This window comes from Crocuta crocuta, unplaced genomic scaffold, assembly GCF_008692635.1.
Source record: "Crocuta crocuta isolate KB4526 unplaced genomic scaffold, BGI_CrCroc_1.0 scaffold149, whole genome shotgun sequence".
In the NCBI taxonomy this organism is placed as follows: Eukaryota; Metazoa; Chordata; class Mammalia; order Carnivora; family Hyaenidae; genus Crocuta; species Crocuta crocuta.
The window spans coordinates 7,260,285-7,273,771 of NW_027551561.1; the positions used below are offsets into that span (position 1 = coordinate 7,260,285).

General features: G+C 43.5%; 1 protein-coding gene and 1 long non-coding RNA gene across 9 annotated transcripts in view; one reads left to right on the top strand and one right to left on the bottom strand.

Moving 5' to 3' along the window:
* The window catches only part of MYO1D (myosin ID), a 344,632-nt gene that overhangs the window by 105,421 nt on the left and 225,724 nt on the right, over positions 1-13,487 (bottom strand). The gene's annotated exons all lie outside the window — the stretch shown is intronic.
* LOC144219577 (uncharacterized) overlaps positions 1-13,487 on the top strand; it is an 84,877-nt gene that overhangs the window by 17,624 nt on the left and 53,766 nt on the right. The window contains exon 5 of one of the 8 annotated variants that reach the window (XR_013331462.1): positions 10,878-11,462. The exons of the other annotated variants lie outside the window; for them this stretch is intronic. This is a non-coding gene — a long non-coding RNA (uncharacterized LOC144219577). Of the gene's footprint in view, positions 1-10,877; positions 11,463-13,487 lie in introns of those variants that run through there. 8 annotated transcript variants of the gene reach the window in all.

Genomic DNA, 13,487 nt, shown 5'->3' on the forward strand with positions numbered 1-13,487 from the left:
ACTTAAATTCTTATAATAATAAAATGCAAAGTCATTCAAGATTATTTAAAATCGGTGGTTTGGAATTATAATTGTTTTTGGTTGCCTTCTCATAGCAAGATTTCTTGTGATAGAATTTAACTTCATTAGATTTCTCTTAACAGACGGACCGTCCTTGACCTCTGACTTCCAGTTTTCAATAACAAAAATTTATGTTGAGGTTATGAACCCACAGTTGTTGGATTAGGTTCAGTCTCACCTTGTAGGACAGGAACCAATGCCAAGTGGAAGTCTACAGTTGCAAAACTGTTCTTTGAGATATAACAGCACACAAGGTCAGTCCCCCAAAGTGCACTGTTAACTGCGTGTCATTTTGCTGTGTTTTCCGCTCCGTATACCTCTTTAGTTCCCTGTTTGCATCTTTATGTCTCTGGCCTTTCTGTGTGTGTGCCGCCCATGCTTTGTCAGTGAAATTGGGGGGCCCAAGATGCTCACTGTAAATTCCAGAATCCCAAGCAATAATTTCAAGAAGCTAAAGATTTCCGAAGATACGTGAATCACAAGCAGAGGCTCTGACATTTCATGACAAAAGACTCTAATAATGTAACAGAGCATGAGCTCTTTAGCTCTTGTTACTTTAAAGAGAATTAGTCTTTTAAGATGATGATTGAGCCCTTGAAAACCATCAAGGACTAACTAGGGAGGAGAACATATGCTTTTTTTTTTTTTATGGTGTTTCATGTCTGGTTTTCTCTCTGGGGCCTTTTTCTCAGACTCTGTCTTCTTGAATGAGAGGACTCTGTCCCTTGTGTGGTTGATGCTCTCTACATGCACTTTTTCCTGCCTCTAAATACGATTTAATAAACAAAGTCTTGTGTCTACTATTTTTTACCCCCAGTTTTAAGGTTCTGTTCTATGAGTTGGTCAAGGAGAGGAGAAGAAACCTGTGGGAATAACACCCCACAAAGCTGCCATGAAACACAGCAGGAAAAGGCATAGCTAGGTCACCAGGGCCCAGGACTACCCTGTTCCAGAGCCCCCAGGTGGGAACAGGAGGGTGAGCAGGCTGTCGGGCTCAGCCCACCCCGGGTTCGGTGCATTCTGCATCTGTGCTGAGCCTGCCACTGGGTTGGCAGCAAGGAGGTCAGCATGCCCAGGACACCGGTGAGCGGGTCAGGACCACACACAAAGAACATCAAGGGAAGGACATGAATCTACATATGCTTCTAAGGGACTTCATTATCTTGTTTTTCCCCCCCTCTGACCAAAGGTGTACCTAACACACAAAGAGCTTTCATAAAATCATAGTGGTCACTTAATTTCTTCAGGTATCTGCTTGTACTTTGATATACACACTCGGCCTTGGGGATTTACTCTTCTCTCTTTCTTTGGTTTGTGTGTGGAATTATAATATTTATGCTCTTTTGCTCTCAATTAACAAACTGATTTGGCTGCTTAATGATGGAGGGAATATTCTGTTCATTCTGTTCTCCATTCAGAAACTTGGAAGACAGACATTCTGACTTTCTGCAGGACGCCTGGTGACTTCATTTCTCATTTTGTCTCTTGGTTCTCTGTTCATCTGTCTCTCTCAATCTCCCTTCTTCTCTCCCTTTGCCTTCTTCTTTCTCCTCTTCCTCTCCCTCTGTGGCCCAACTAGCTATAAATCAGAGACCCTAACTGTGCAAGGTTGTCCCAATGGGACAAAGTTTAGGAAAACGGAGAGTTCACCCACTTACAAACAACCATCACTTGAGATAATTAAGTGCTTGTCCCCTGAGCCCCTATGTAAGGGGGCTGGCTGTCCCGGGGTTGCTGTGCATGGGGAGCCCAAGCTGCTCAGAGAGGGCGGGTGTTGATGCTCTGGGCAGCAGAGCTGGCTCACTTTCCCCAGCCCCAGTGCCACACAAGTGAGCGTTGGAGGGTTCCCATGGCTCCATCCCTCAGTTGTTGAGTCATCCCCAGCCTCTGAGTGTTCCCAGCTGAAGCTAGATATTGTGGAGCTAGGACAAACGGGTCCCACTGTGCCTTTTCTAGATTCCTAACTCAGGGAATCCACGAACATAATAAAATGGTGGTGGTTTCACTCCATGAAGTCTCGGGGGGTTGTTATATAGCAATAGTAACTGGAACTAAAATGTGGAAGGAGGAGTGAGGTGCTATCACACAGCCCTGTATAGCTGGCGCTGGCTTCGGGAAGTGGGGGGAAGCCTGCCAGTGGAATCACGATGGGCTTTGAAGGAGGTGGCTAGTGAGGGCCACAAGGAAAGCAAGGAAAATGACATTTCAAGCTTGGAGATGGGAGACCCTTGCTATGATGCAGCAGAAAATCTGACAATGCTGTTGCCTGTGGGAAGGTCGAGACTGGAAAATGTACGAGACAAATTCGATGATTTAGATAAGGATTTCTAGATAGAATATTGAAAGTGCCATCTGGCTTCTTGCTGTCTATGAAAAAATGTGAGAGGCGAGAGTTGATCTTAATAAAGAACTGTTGAGCTTTCATACAAAATTTAGAAGAAATATAAAGAAGCCGGCACTTGCTGGGTTTCAAAATACAACTGCTTCTTATTCCCAGCTTCTCCAGATGGCAAATGAGTCTCAAATTAAGAAATGGTTTCAGGGCAATGATCAAATCCAGAGTGGGATTGTAAAATCCTCTGTCAAAACCTCAGAAAGATCTAAGGCAATGCTGCATAGAAACTTCCAGACAGACTAAAGGCTCTTTAAACATCTTCAGGCCATGTCTTACACATTTTCTCTATTAAACAGTAGGGGCCTTAAAGACTCTTGTGGGCCATGTCTCACAGTAGCTCCCAGGAGCCCAAGGTACTGGAGAGTTCATCTTGCAGAGATCTGCGGGTGTGGCTTCTGTCTAACGCAGTGGATTATAAACTGATGCACAGTATGTTCGTGAATATTTCAGAGGAACTGTATCAGGGTGGACTAAGAGGCATGTTACAAAATGTGACAAGGCTTTTGGACCCCCAGCCCATGGTGGCAGGAAGCAAACTAAGAAGGCTAACTCACAGATGCCAACACTGTATCCTCCATTCCCCATCTCCTGGAATACATGGGGTCTACTGGGGATCCCACTCCTGCATCGCCATTGTGTTGGGTATGTGGGGCCCCTAACTTGTCTTTTCATTTTATTTTTTTTAAAGTAAATTATTTTTTATACAGTTATTTATTTTTGAGAGACAGAGCACAAACAGGGGAGGGGCAGAGAGAGAGAGAGGGAGACACAGAATCTGAAGCAGGCTCCAGGCTCTGAGCTCTCAGCACAGAGCCTGAAGTGGGGCTCAAACTCACAAACTGTGAGATCATGACTTGAGCCGAAGTTGGATGCTCAACTGACTGAGCCACTTAGGCGCCCCTGACTTGTCTTTTTATTTTATTTTATTTTTTTAAACATTTTTTAAAATGTTTTATTTATTTCTAGGAGAGAGAAAGAGACAGCGTGAGCAGGTGAGGGTCAGAGAGAGAGGGAGTCACAGACTGAAACAGGCTCCAGGCTCTTAGCTGGCAGTCAGCACAGAGCCCGATGCGGGGCTCGAACCCACAAACCGCGAGATCATGACCTAAGCGAAAGCCGGTCGCTTAACCGACTAAGCCACCCAGGCGCCCCAGTGACTTGTCTTTTTAAAGACCTTAAGTTCATAAGTCTTCAGATTGGAAGAACTCTAGCTGAGGAACTGCATCTGACTCAGATGACTGGAGTCTGGACATCAACCCTGCACTTGTGCCATATGGGGAGAATTGGGGGTATCTTGAAAGAGGTGAATACATTCGGAAAGTCAGAGCAGTGAAAAAAATTTTGACCAAGGGGTAGACTGTGGAGGATTGAAAATCAGTTTACAAATTCTCCGACGTTCTTTCCACTGAAAGATGAGGTCTCTGTCCTTTCTCCTTGACCACAGACTTGCTTTTAACCACTAAAATGCAACCGAAGTGATGCTGGTGACTTGGAAGGTTAGATACACAAGGGGTGTGGCTTTTGCCTTAGTCACTGGCACACTCGTGCTCTGAGCCCTGAGACACCTGTTAGGAAGTCTGACCACTCTGAGGCCACCATGTTGTGAGGAAGCCATGCATCAACAAAAAGCCTTATAAGGATCTCCAGTGAGCGACCCCAGCCTTCATGTCCTCTTGGCCCAGGTAGCAGTCAGGTGAGGGAATGAGCCTTCAGTAATTCCACCCCCAGCCCTTGGTTCCCCCCCAGCCTTCTAGTCTTCCCACCGGAGGTCTCAAACACTGTAGAGCAGCGATGAACATCTGCTTTGCTGTTTCTCAATTCCTGCCCTACAGAACCCATGGTCATAATAAAATTGTTGTGGTTTTAACTTTGGGATGGATTTTTACGCAGTAATAGTGACAAGAAAATTGAGAAATCTTCATTTTGTAAATGTATAATGGAAAGAATGCATCATTTGGGAAACCTAAGAGTGCAGTCCTTTACAAACAAATATCACTTTCAACAGCTTTTGAAAATTTTACCATGTTGGAAGAACATTTAAGGAAATACCATATTTTAGAAATGTTTTCCAGTTTCACTAAATGTAATAAAATTAACTCTTTTACTTTCTTAAGGATTCAGAGTTGCTATGGGTTAACATCAATTAGTAAATGTGCTTTAAAACAGATGCGTCTGCAGGGCTACTGTTCATACAGTGTGCCTCCGGATCACAAACTCCAAAAACCATACCAACATATGTAAACCGCGTGACATTCTAATGGTGAAATAAAACCTATCATACAAAATATGGGTCATGAGCAGTAACAAAAACTGGCTTGGGGCGCCTGAGTGGCTCAGTTATTTTGGCATCCAACTTTGGCTCAGGTGATGATCTTGTGGTCCATGAGTTTGAACCCCGAGTCGGGGTCTGTGCTGACAGCTCAGAGCCTGAAGCCTGCTCCCTCTCTCTCTGTCCCTCCCCTGCTTGAGCTCTCTCATTCTCTCAAAAATAAATAAACATTAAAAAAAAACCTGCTTAAAGCCAATATAATCAACTTTATACACAAGCACTTAGTTATGAGCCTGGTACTACTGATCAATGAAAATAACTGTAATCCACTGGCTAAATTTGTATCATTGATTGACAGGGGCTTTCAACCCTTGATTTAAACAGCTTGATGAAGGCAATTCAGTAAAACTCTTCAGTAAGTTTCTAATACCAATTCATCTAACTGAATTAACATGGCAGTAGTGAATTCCAATTTCTTCCAAATATTTCACATCTTGACAGGGATTTAGGGCAACATCAAGAAGAAAATGCACAACTTAGATAATGTTCTTATCGTGAATCAACTTCATGCTTAATAGAATTAAATACAAATTCCGTTAGAAACTGTCATACAGGAAGCTGGGCCTGTCATAGCTTCCTCTATTAATTAAAAACATTTTTTAAGTTTTTATTTATTTATTTTGCAAGAGACAGAGACAATGTGACCAGGGGAGGGGCAGAGAGAGAGAGGGAGAGAGAATCCCAGGCTGACAGCACAGAGCCTGACATGGGCCTCAAACTCAGGAAACCTCGAGATCAAGACCTGAGCTGAAATCAAGAGCCAGGCACTCAACCAACTGAGCCACCCAGGTGCCCCTCCTTTTGTTGAGAATACCTCGTTTGTGGCATGCAAATTTGGCTATTTCATACTTAGATTAAATTTGTCAAATTCCTTACTAGAAAAGTGGTTAGAGCCTACCAATTCTTGGGTTTGGGCCAAGTGGCTAATTGTTTTCGATTTGCTAAAAATCTCAGGCCTGTTGGAGGTCTCTCTTCTCGAAAGAGTATCTGACAGTTTGAGTTTCCGGATTTGTGTTGCAAGTTGGAATTCAGTAGTTTCGGGAGAACTTGAATTTTAAGTCCAAAAAGACTGCTCTCAGGAAACAGCTCCAGAAATCACTTCAACAGATCTTAATACCAAGCTACATAGTGGAATCAAACTCAGTTTCTTCTGAGTCTTCTCATACTTCATTTCTCATATATTGCAACTGTCAATATGCCTGCTTGTAAGAGGCTGCCTTCTAATTACTGCTTCAGGTTTATTGTGGGCTTGGGAGCAGATCATCAGATGTATCACAAGGGTGCACGAAATAAGACAATGGCCCAAGAGGGCACTCCCTGAGAAAGAGCCAGCAAAGTTTAGTGTGCAACCAGTCATGTGTATTCTGACTATTCAGAAGGTCGAAATGAATTCTGATAAAATTCAGAAGGTAATAATCCACTTACGTTCTATTTATCTCCTATGGCTACAAGGCCAGTGGCTATCAACCTTGGCTGCGTAGTAGAATCACTGAGGATACTTTGGTTTATGTGGTCGGGGACAGCTTTGCACAACTGTGGTTTTTAAAGCTCCCCAAGCAATTCCAACCACACACTGCCATTGACTTAGGTACAACTATTAAGTAACTGGGGCCCACACAGTCAAATTATTATTTTAATAAGCTAATTGTTTTACTAATTGAATCACATTTTATATTATTCATTTTAAATTCATCTTTTTTTCCTCTCTCTTAAAATACCAACTTAATTAAGTTACTTTCCTTATTCGTATTTTAATTGAATTTTTTTTAACCTGACAAATTAATGATCCTGTCAATGCAAAAATATTATTCACTCAAAATTTTAGGCTTACTTTCCTTATCCTATGTTTGTCAACAAGTTGAATCCATATACACTAGTACCTTTTTCTTTTAGGGATGATGAGTGATTTTCCAATTGTATCTTGGTCATCTTGGGTACTGTGCTATCAGATGAGGGATCTCATTTAAACCTTCTATTTTAGCAGGCTTCTGCTAAAAATGGACCAGTAGGGGAAGAAGGCACCAGTGCTTTAGTGCTCCATGGGGATGGGAGTCCAGGGCCCCCAGTTTGGTCTCTACTGACACCACCTTTTTTTTTTTTTTCCAAATGTTTATTTATTTATTTTTGAGGGAGAGAGAGGGGGAAGGAGAGAGAGAGAGAGAGAGCGAGCGCACAAATGGGGGAGGGGCAGAGAGAGAGGGAGAGGGAGAATCCCAAGCAGGTTTTGCGCTGTCAGTGCAGAGCCTGATGTGGGGCTTGAACTCATGAACCATGAGATCATGACCTGAGCCAGACTCGTAAGTAGGATGCTCAGATGTTCATCTGACAGAGCCAGCTAGGGAAACCCCCCGCCCCAGCCATACCACCTTGGTGGGGAGGATAAGAGGTACCTCACAACCCATAGGAGGGGATGGAAACCTAGGATCCTCACTCAGCCTCCCCTCCCCCCCACGATACTTTGGAAAGGGAAGTAGATATGTACCTTCCCCTGGGTGGGGGTGGAAGTACGGGCTCCCCTTTGGACTCCTTGATACCACCCTGGTGGGGAGGGAGGGATGCCTCTTTACTGCCAGCCAAGGGCAAAGGTGTAGGCTTCCTCTTAGGCCTTTACTGATGGGAGGTGTGGGTGTGGGTGGGGTTTTCTGGAGAAGTGCTGATTATTAAAAAGGTTTCTGTTTTGCTAGGCTGTCCATTTCCTGGTCCTTTCTCGACAATAAGCTTTTCTTGTTCATGCCTATTAGCATTTCTGGCTTGGGTCTTCTCCAGCACCCAATCCCAGGGTGTATAGGAGGCAAAAGGAAAACTCAGAGAACTTGCTGCACACAGCTTCTCGCTAAGTCCTAAAGTCCCTAGCTAGTCCTAGCTAGTCTATCTTTCAGAGTCTCTGTATGTTTGTTTTATAATATAATGTCCAGGGATTTTAGTTGTATTTAGTGAGAGGGACAGGGTGAAATACATCTATTGTATCTGGTCCAGAACTGGAAGTCTGAACACTCTATTCCAGATTATACATGCAAACAAATGAGAAAATGTGGTTTTCTCCGTAGGGAGTTTATAATGCGGTGGGGGGATCAGGAGGCACACATCACATGAGTGGTCAACACGAGCCTTGTTTGGGGAGAAGAGGCTGCAAGTTTCTGTCTTGTTAAAATATTGCTAAGTCTCAAATGTGAATGTCAAGCTTAGACCTTTCTCTGGCGCTCCAGATGGGTATTTCTGTGTGTCTGGGGAAAGCGCAAGCAGGGGTGTCCCAGAGGGCCCATCTACTGGACCTGGCCCAAAGGAAACTCATCACCTTGCCTTAACCAACCTCCCTTAACAGGCCCTTAGCTTCAATTAAGCACCACCAGTTATACCATGTCCCAAGCCCAAAAGAAAGGGCAGGATAGGATGAAAAAATTATCTAAATTAATACAGATAGAAAATGAAACTAGTGCCCTGGCACAGAGAAAATATTTTTTTAAAATGTTAACTTTAAGATATCTCAGAAACGTCCTATGGCTTATCTCTTCATTTCTGGTGCCACTGCATCCAATGAGATTACCCCAAGAGTCTCTGAAATGGTCTGTATTTCACCAGCTTCTCCGTATTTCAGTCCATATATTTTAATGCTGTCAGAATTTGCATCCTAAAAAAGAAGCCTCCTGCGGCCACTGAAAATCTGTTGCTCTGTGCTGCCAAAGGTGGTAGTTCACACACCCCATTAAGAATTTGGAAAGGGCAGGGGGTGCTTCGGTGGCTCATTGGCTTAAGCGGCTCGGGCCATGATCTCGTGGTTGGCTAGAGTCCCTCACTGGGTTCTCTGCTGTCAGCGCAGAGCCCGCTTCAGATCCTCTGTCTCTTTCTGCCCCTCCCCCACATTCTCTCTCTCTCTCAAAAATAAACATTAAAACAAAAAAAGAATTTGAAAAAAGTAGGACAAGATTTCAGTCAAGAAATCAAGAGTCGGTTAAGAGCTTGTGATGTGAACCCTGCATGGGATTCTCTCTCTCTTCCTTTCATCTCTCCCCCTCCCCTCCCCTCCCCCTCCCCTTCTTCCCTCCCTCTCTGTGTCTCTCTGTCTCTCAAAATAATAAACTTAAAAAAAAAAAGAATTTNTGCTTCAGATCCTCTGTCTCTTTCTGCCCCTCCCCCACATTCTCTCAAAAATAAACATTAAAACAAAAAAAGAATTTGAAAAAAGTAGGACAAGATTTCAGTCAAGAAATCAAGAGTCGGTTAAGAGCTTGTGATGTGAACCCTGCATGGGATTCTCTCTCTCTTCCTTTCATCTCTCCCCCTCCCCTCCCCTCCCCCTCCCCTTCTTCCCTCCCTCTCTGTGTCTCTCTGTCTCTCAAAATAATAAACTTAAAAAAAAAAAGAATTTGAAAAAAGCTCGGGCACCTGGCTGGCTCAGTCAGAAGGGCATGTGACTCTTGATCCCGAGGTCATGAGTTTGAGCCCCATGTTGGGTGTAGAGATTACTTAAAAAAAAAAAATAAATAAAAAATAATGTAAGTCAGATTATGTCACTCTTTAAAAAGAAAAAAAGAATTTTGATAAAAGCTCCTAGTGGCTATTAAAAAAAAAACAAACTTAAAAAAATGTAAGTCACATTATGTCCCTTAAAAAAAAATTTAGGGACGCCTGGGTGGCTAAGTCTGTTATGTGTCCGACTTCAGCTCAGGTCATGATCTCGCAGTTCATGAATATGAGCCCCACCTTGGGATCTGTGCTGACAGCTCAGAGCCTGGAGCCTGCTTTGGATTCTGTGTTTCCTTCTCTTTCTGTCCCTCCTCTGCTAGCACTCTGTCTCTCTCTCTCTCAAAAATAGATTTAAAAAAATTTTTAAAAATTGACAAAAGCTACAAGTGCCCAGTGCAGAAAAAAGCAGAAGTGATTGTATATACATATGAACCCGGGAAACTCTTCCTTTTTTGAGAAGCCATTTCTACCCCTCCACACGTGTGCACAGCAATTCATGCTTATCTTTGTTTTAGCATTTAATAATTTGTACCATGACAATTTCGGTATGTTTGCTTCACCTACTAAACACTTAGGAGGTGCTGAGTCTTTCTCATCTTTATTTTCCCTAGTACGTAGACGGTGCCATAGAACCAAAGTAGATAGCAGATAATCAAAAGGTACCAGATGTGTGGAAGACAATGAGAGTAAAAGGCAGAGATTAAGTCAAAGGGTTCTCTTGGCTCAGGAGGTTCTGATGGTTCCCATGTGTTCGTCTATCAAACCCATGCCCTTAATCATAGCCTGCAAAGCATTTTCTTCCTGGTTCTACCTGGTTGCCTTGCAAGTAGTTTCCCCCTCACTTCACCTTCTCTAGATGTTTTCATCTACTCTCTGGCTTCAGCTACCACACATTAATTGCTTCCAAATCTATGTCTCCATTCTGGATTGTTCTCCAGACAGTCCAATGTCACTGGGCTGATTTTATGTTCCTCACCACCTGAAATGAGATTCGTTTAGGACTGGACTTACTTTCATTTCCACCCTCTCCTGCCACAGCCCTGGTTCCCTCTGCACTTCCCACCTTGGTGAGTAATCAGCACCGCCATCTGCCCAAGTTGTCCTGGAGAGAAACCTAGGAAAAAAGACCCTTTTCTCTCCTCAAGGACTATGGCCTGTCGTTTCTACCACTTAAACAGCTCTTGAATCCAGCCCCCTTCATTTCTTAACAGGAATATTGCAGCTTCATAATTGCTTTCCCTGTCTCCAGTCTTGACTCCTTCAACTTATTCACTGACACCCATTTACTGAGCACCTACTGTATGATAGTAATGAGAGTCCCTGACCCTTCTCTCATGGCGTCTCTGTTCTAATGGGGTGTCTTGGGGAAACGGACTACAAACAACTGTGTCATGTGAAAGGTGGTGACCCAGTCTATGAAGAAGAATAAAGTAGCAGTATAAAGGCATAGCGAGGCCCAGGATGGAGTTGGGGGTATCATTCTAGAAGATCCCTTTGAGGTTATCTGGGGCAGGGACCCTGATGCAGGTATCTGAGAGAAGAACACTCCAGGCAGAATGAAAAGCAGGAGGAAAGAATAAACAGTGTGGACACGAGTGTGACGTTATCTTACTCCTCTGGTTTCTACAGGCACGAGACTGCCAGTTTGCAAGGGGGCGAAGAGCTGCCTGTAATTCTTGAGTGTTTTGCTATGTGACAAGAACTACACTAAGGACTTCACACGCGTTTTTCAGGCTTATTTACATGCATCTTATATGAGACTCCAACACTCTGCTGAGTGGGTGTTTTGTTAAAATGGGGCACGAATTCAACAAACCCCCATTCTCTTCCATGCATCCTACCACCTGTGTTGGCCAGACCCCACTCGGATGTGATTTCTCTTTTATCCTTCACCATTTGTAGCGCAATACTCCTTAAATGCAAAGTCAGATATGCTCACAACTCAACAAGCTTGGTAAAAGGGTAAGGCACAATGGAGCAGGGATGCGGGAGCAGTCATCGGAGGGGGCTTCCTGAGGAGCAAATGACTGCTCCATCCACAGAAGCCAGAGCAGTAATTTAGCAAAGTCAACAGAGATGATCCTGAACTTGTCAGCTTCGCTTACCCCACTAGATTTGCTCTCACCCCTGGCACATTGTATGGATGTTTTTATTTAGATATAATTCTAGTAAGATGAAATATTTATGCCTGTTATATTAAAAAGTCAGATTCTCCCTGGAGTGGCCTGGTACTTCACTATAATAATTCACTGTAAAGGAAGTTTGCTCTGCACTCAACCAGTAACAGAGAGACAAGTTCATTTAATACCTTTGAGTTCAGGACTAGGATAGGGTGCCTCGCAGTGATGTGGGGAGGGTCAAAGGAGACAGTGTATGCAGATGTCCATCATAAGGGATGAGAGCCATCACATCTGAGGCAATTTTATTGTTATACTACCCTTGTTTGTTTAAGGAGACTCTTCCTTTTGAAGTTGGACGCTTAACCGACTGAGCCACCCAGGTGTCCCAAGGAGACTTTTCTAATAAGACAGTCCTCAAACATAAGACCATAGTCAGTACCTTAAAGAAGATTTAATTTTTGATGCAGATGTCAAGATCTCACAGCTTTCTAGAAAAAGGATACACATACACATTTTCTCTCTCTTTACTCTCTCTCTCCCTGTCTCTCTGTTGTGTGTGCACACACACAAAAATGTAATGGCAGAAGTGAATTTTGGGGTACATACAACTTTTTTAAAAAAATGTTTTATTTATTTACGAGAGAGAGAGAGAAGGGAGGGATGAGCAGAGAGAGAGGGAGACACAGAATCCAAAGCAGGCTCCAGACTCTGGGCTGTCAGCATACAGCCTGATGCAGGGCTCGAACCCACAAACCGTGAGATCATGACCCGAGCCGAAGTTGGACGCCTAACCAACTGAGCCGCCCAGGTGCCCCTAGGTACAACTTTTGACAGAGGTTTCTGAGAAATAGCCAGAACAACAAAAATGAATATATTTAGGGAACAGAATAATTAGATCAGTGGTTCTGGGACCTGACTACATACTGCACTTACCTGAGGAGCTAAAAAACATGCCGATGCCTACGTCTGCCCGCACAGAGTCCGTTTCATTGGTCTGCTGTGTGTGGCCTGGGTATCAGGATTTTTACAAAACTCCCTCGGCTATTCCAACATGCAGCCAAGATTGAGAACCCCTGAGTCAAAAGGGCACTGATGTTTTCAGTTTGGCTTTAAAAGTGGATACTAAATAAAAACAAATTCAAATACTCCTAAGTATCAGGTTAGCAATGAAAACATGCCATTTTCCCCCTGGGTTGCCTGAGACTGTAGTTCCCTTTCCTATTTCTTCCTTCCTGGAAAAGGCAGGATTGCAATTAAGAGAGAAGCAGTTGTGCCAATATGAAGTATAATGTTGGGCAGCTCCCTTCACAGGTGCCGGTTTGTGTTTTTTTTTTCTTTCTGACAAATAAAAAGTTTTCTTTTTCTTTTCCTGTATCCCCATGGACTGCACCTTGAGAGCCTCTGACATGCAGAACTCAGGCAATACAGGGGCCCTGGCCTTGATCATGTCATTTCCTGCAGGGTCTCCAGGGCTTACAAGTCACTTATCCTTAAACGGTTAAGATGAGATATTTTAGAAAGCAATTATTATTATGAGAAAGACATAAATAAACAAGGAAAATAAGAGATAAAGTGAGAGAACATTCTAGAAGCCAGATCATATGTTCACTTCGGCTTGGGTATCTAAAAAAAAATCTGTATTAAAACCCTGTGCAACAGAATTGGTTTCTTCATTTATAAAATGATATTTAGCTTCTTGCACAAAGATGGAGATGTAACATACTTAAATGACCTAATAAATACCTGGCATCGGGTGCATGAGAAATGTTAGTTCTGTTATTTGTTTCCTCTTCTTAAAATAGGATTTTAGCTGTGTTATTTGTCACAAAAAGGAGGTAGCGGGAGCAGTTCACCATCGGGACTGTGAAGTCCCCAAGGGTGTCGGGTAACAGATTAGCATGGGAGAGTCATGGCCTTGGGTGGGTCACCTCCTTTTCTGAGGGGTGGTGTCCTCCTGAGAGAGAGGTACCAAGGCCATCTGAACATTAAGGCTGCTGCAGGCCTGCGAGGATGGGCTGGGTCACTTCCTTGCCTCTCTCCTGGGTCCACGAGGCTTTGGGGGCAGACTGTGTGATGCACTGTTGCGTTGCTAGTACCTGTCAGACGCACAGCGTGCAGT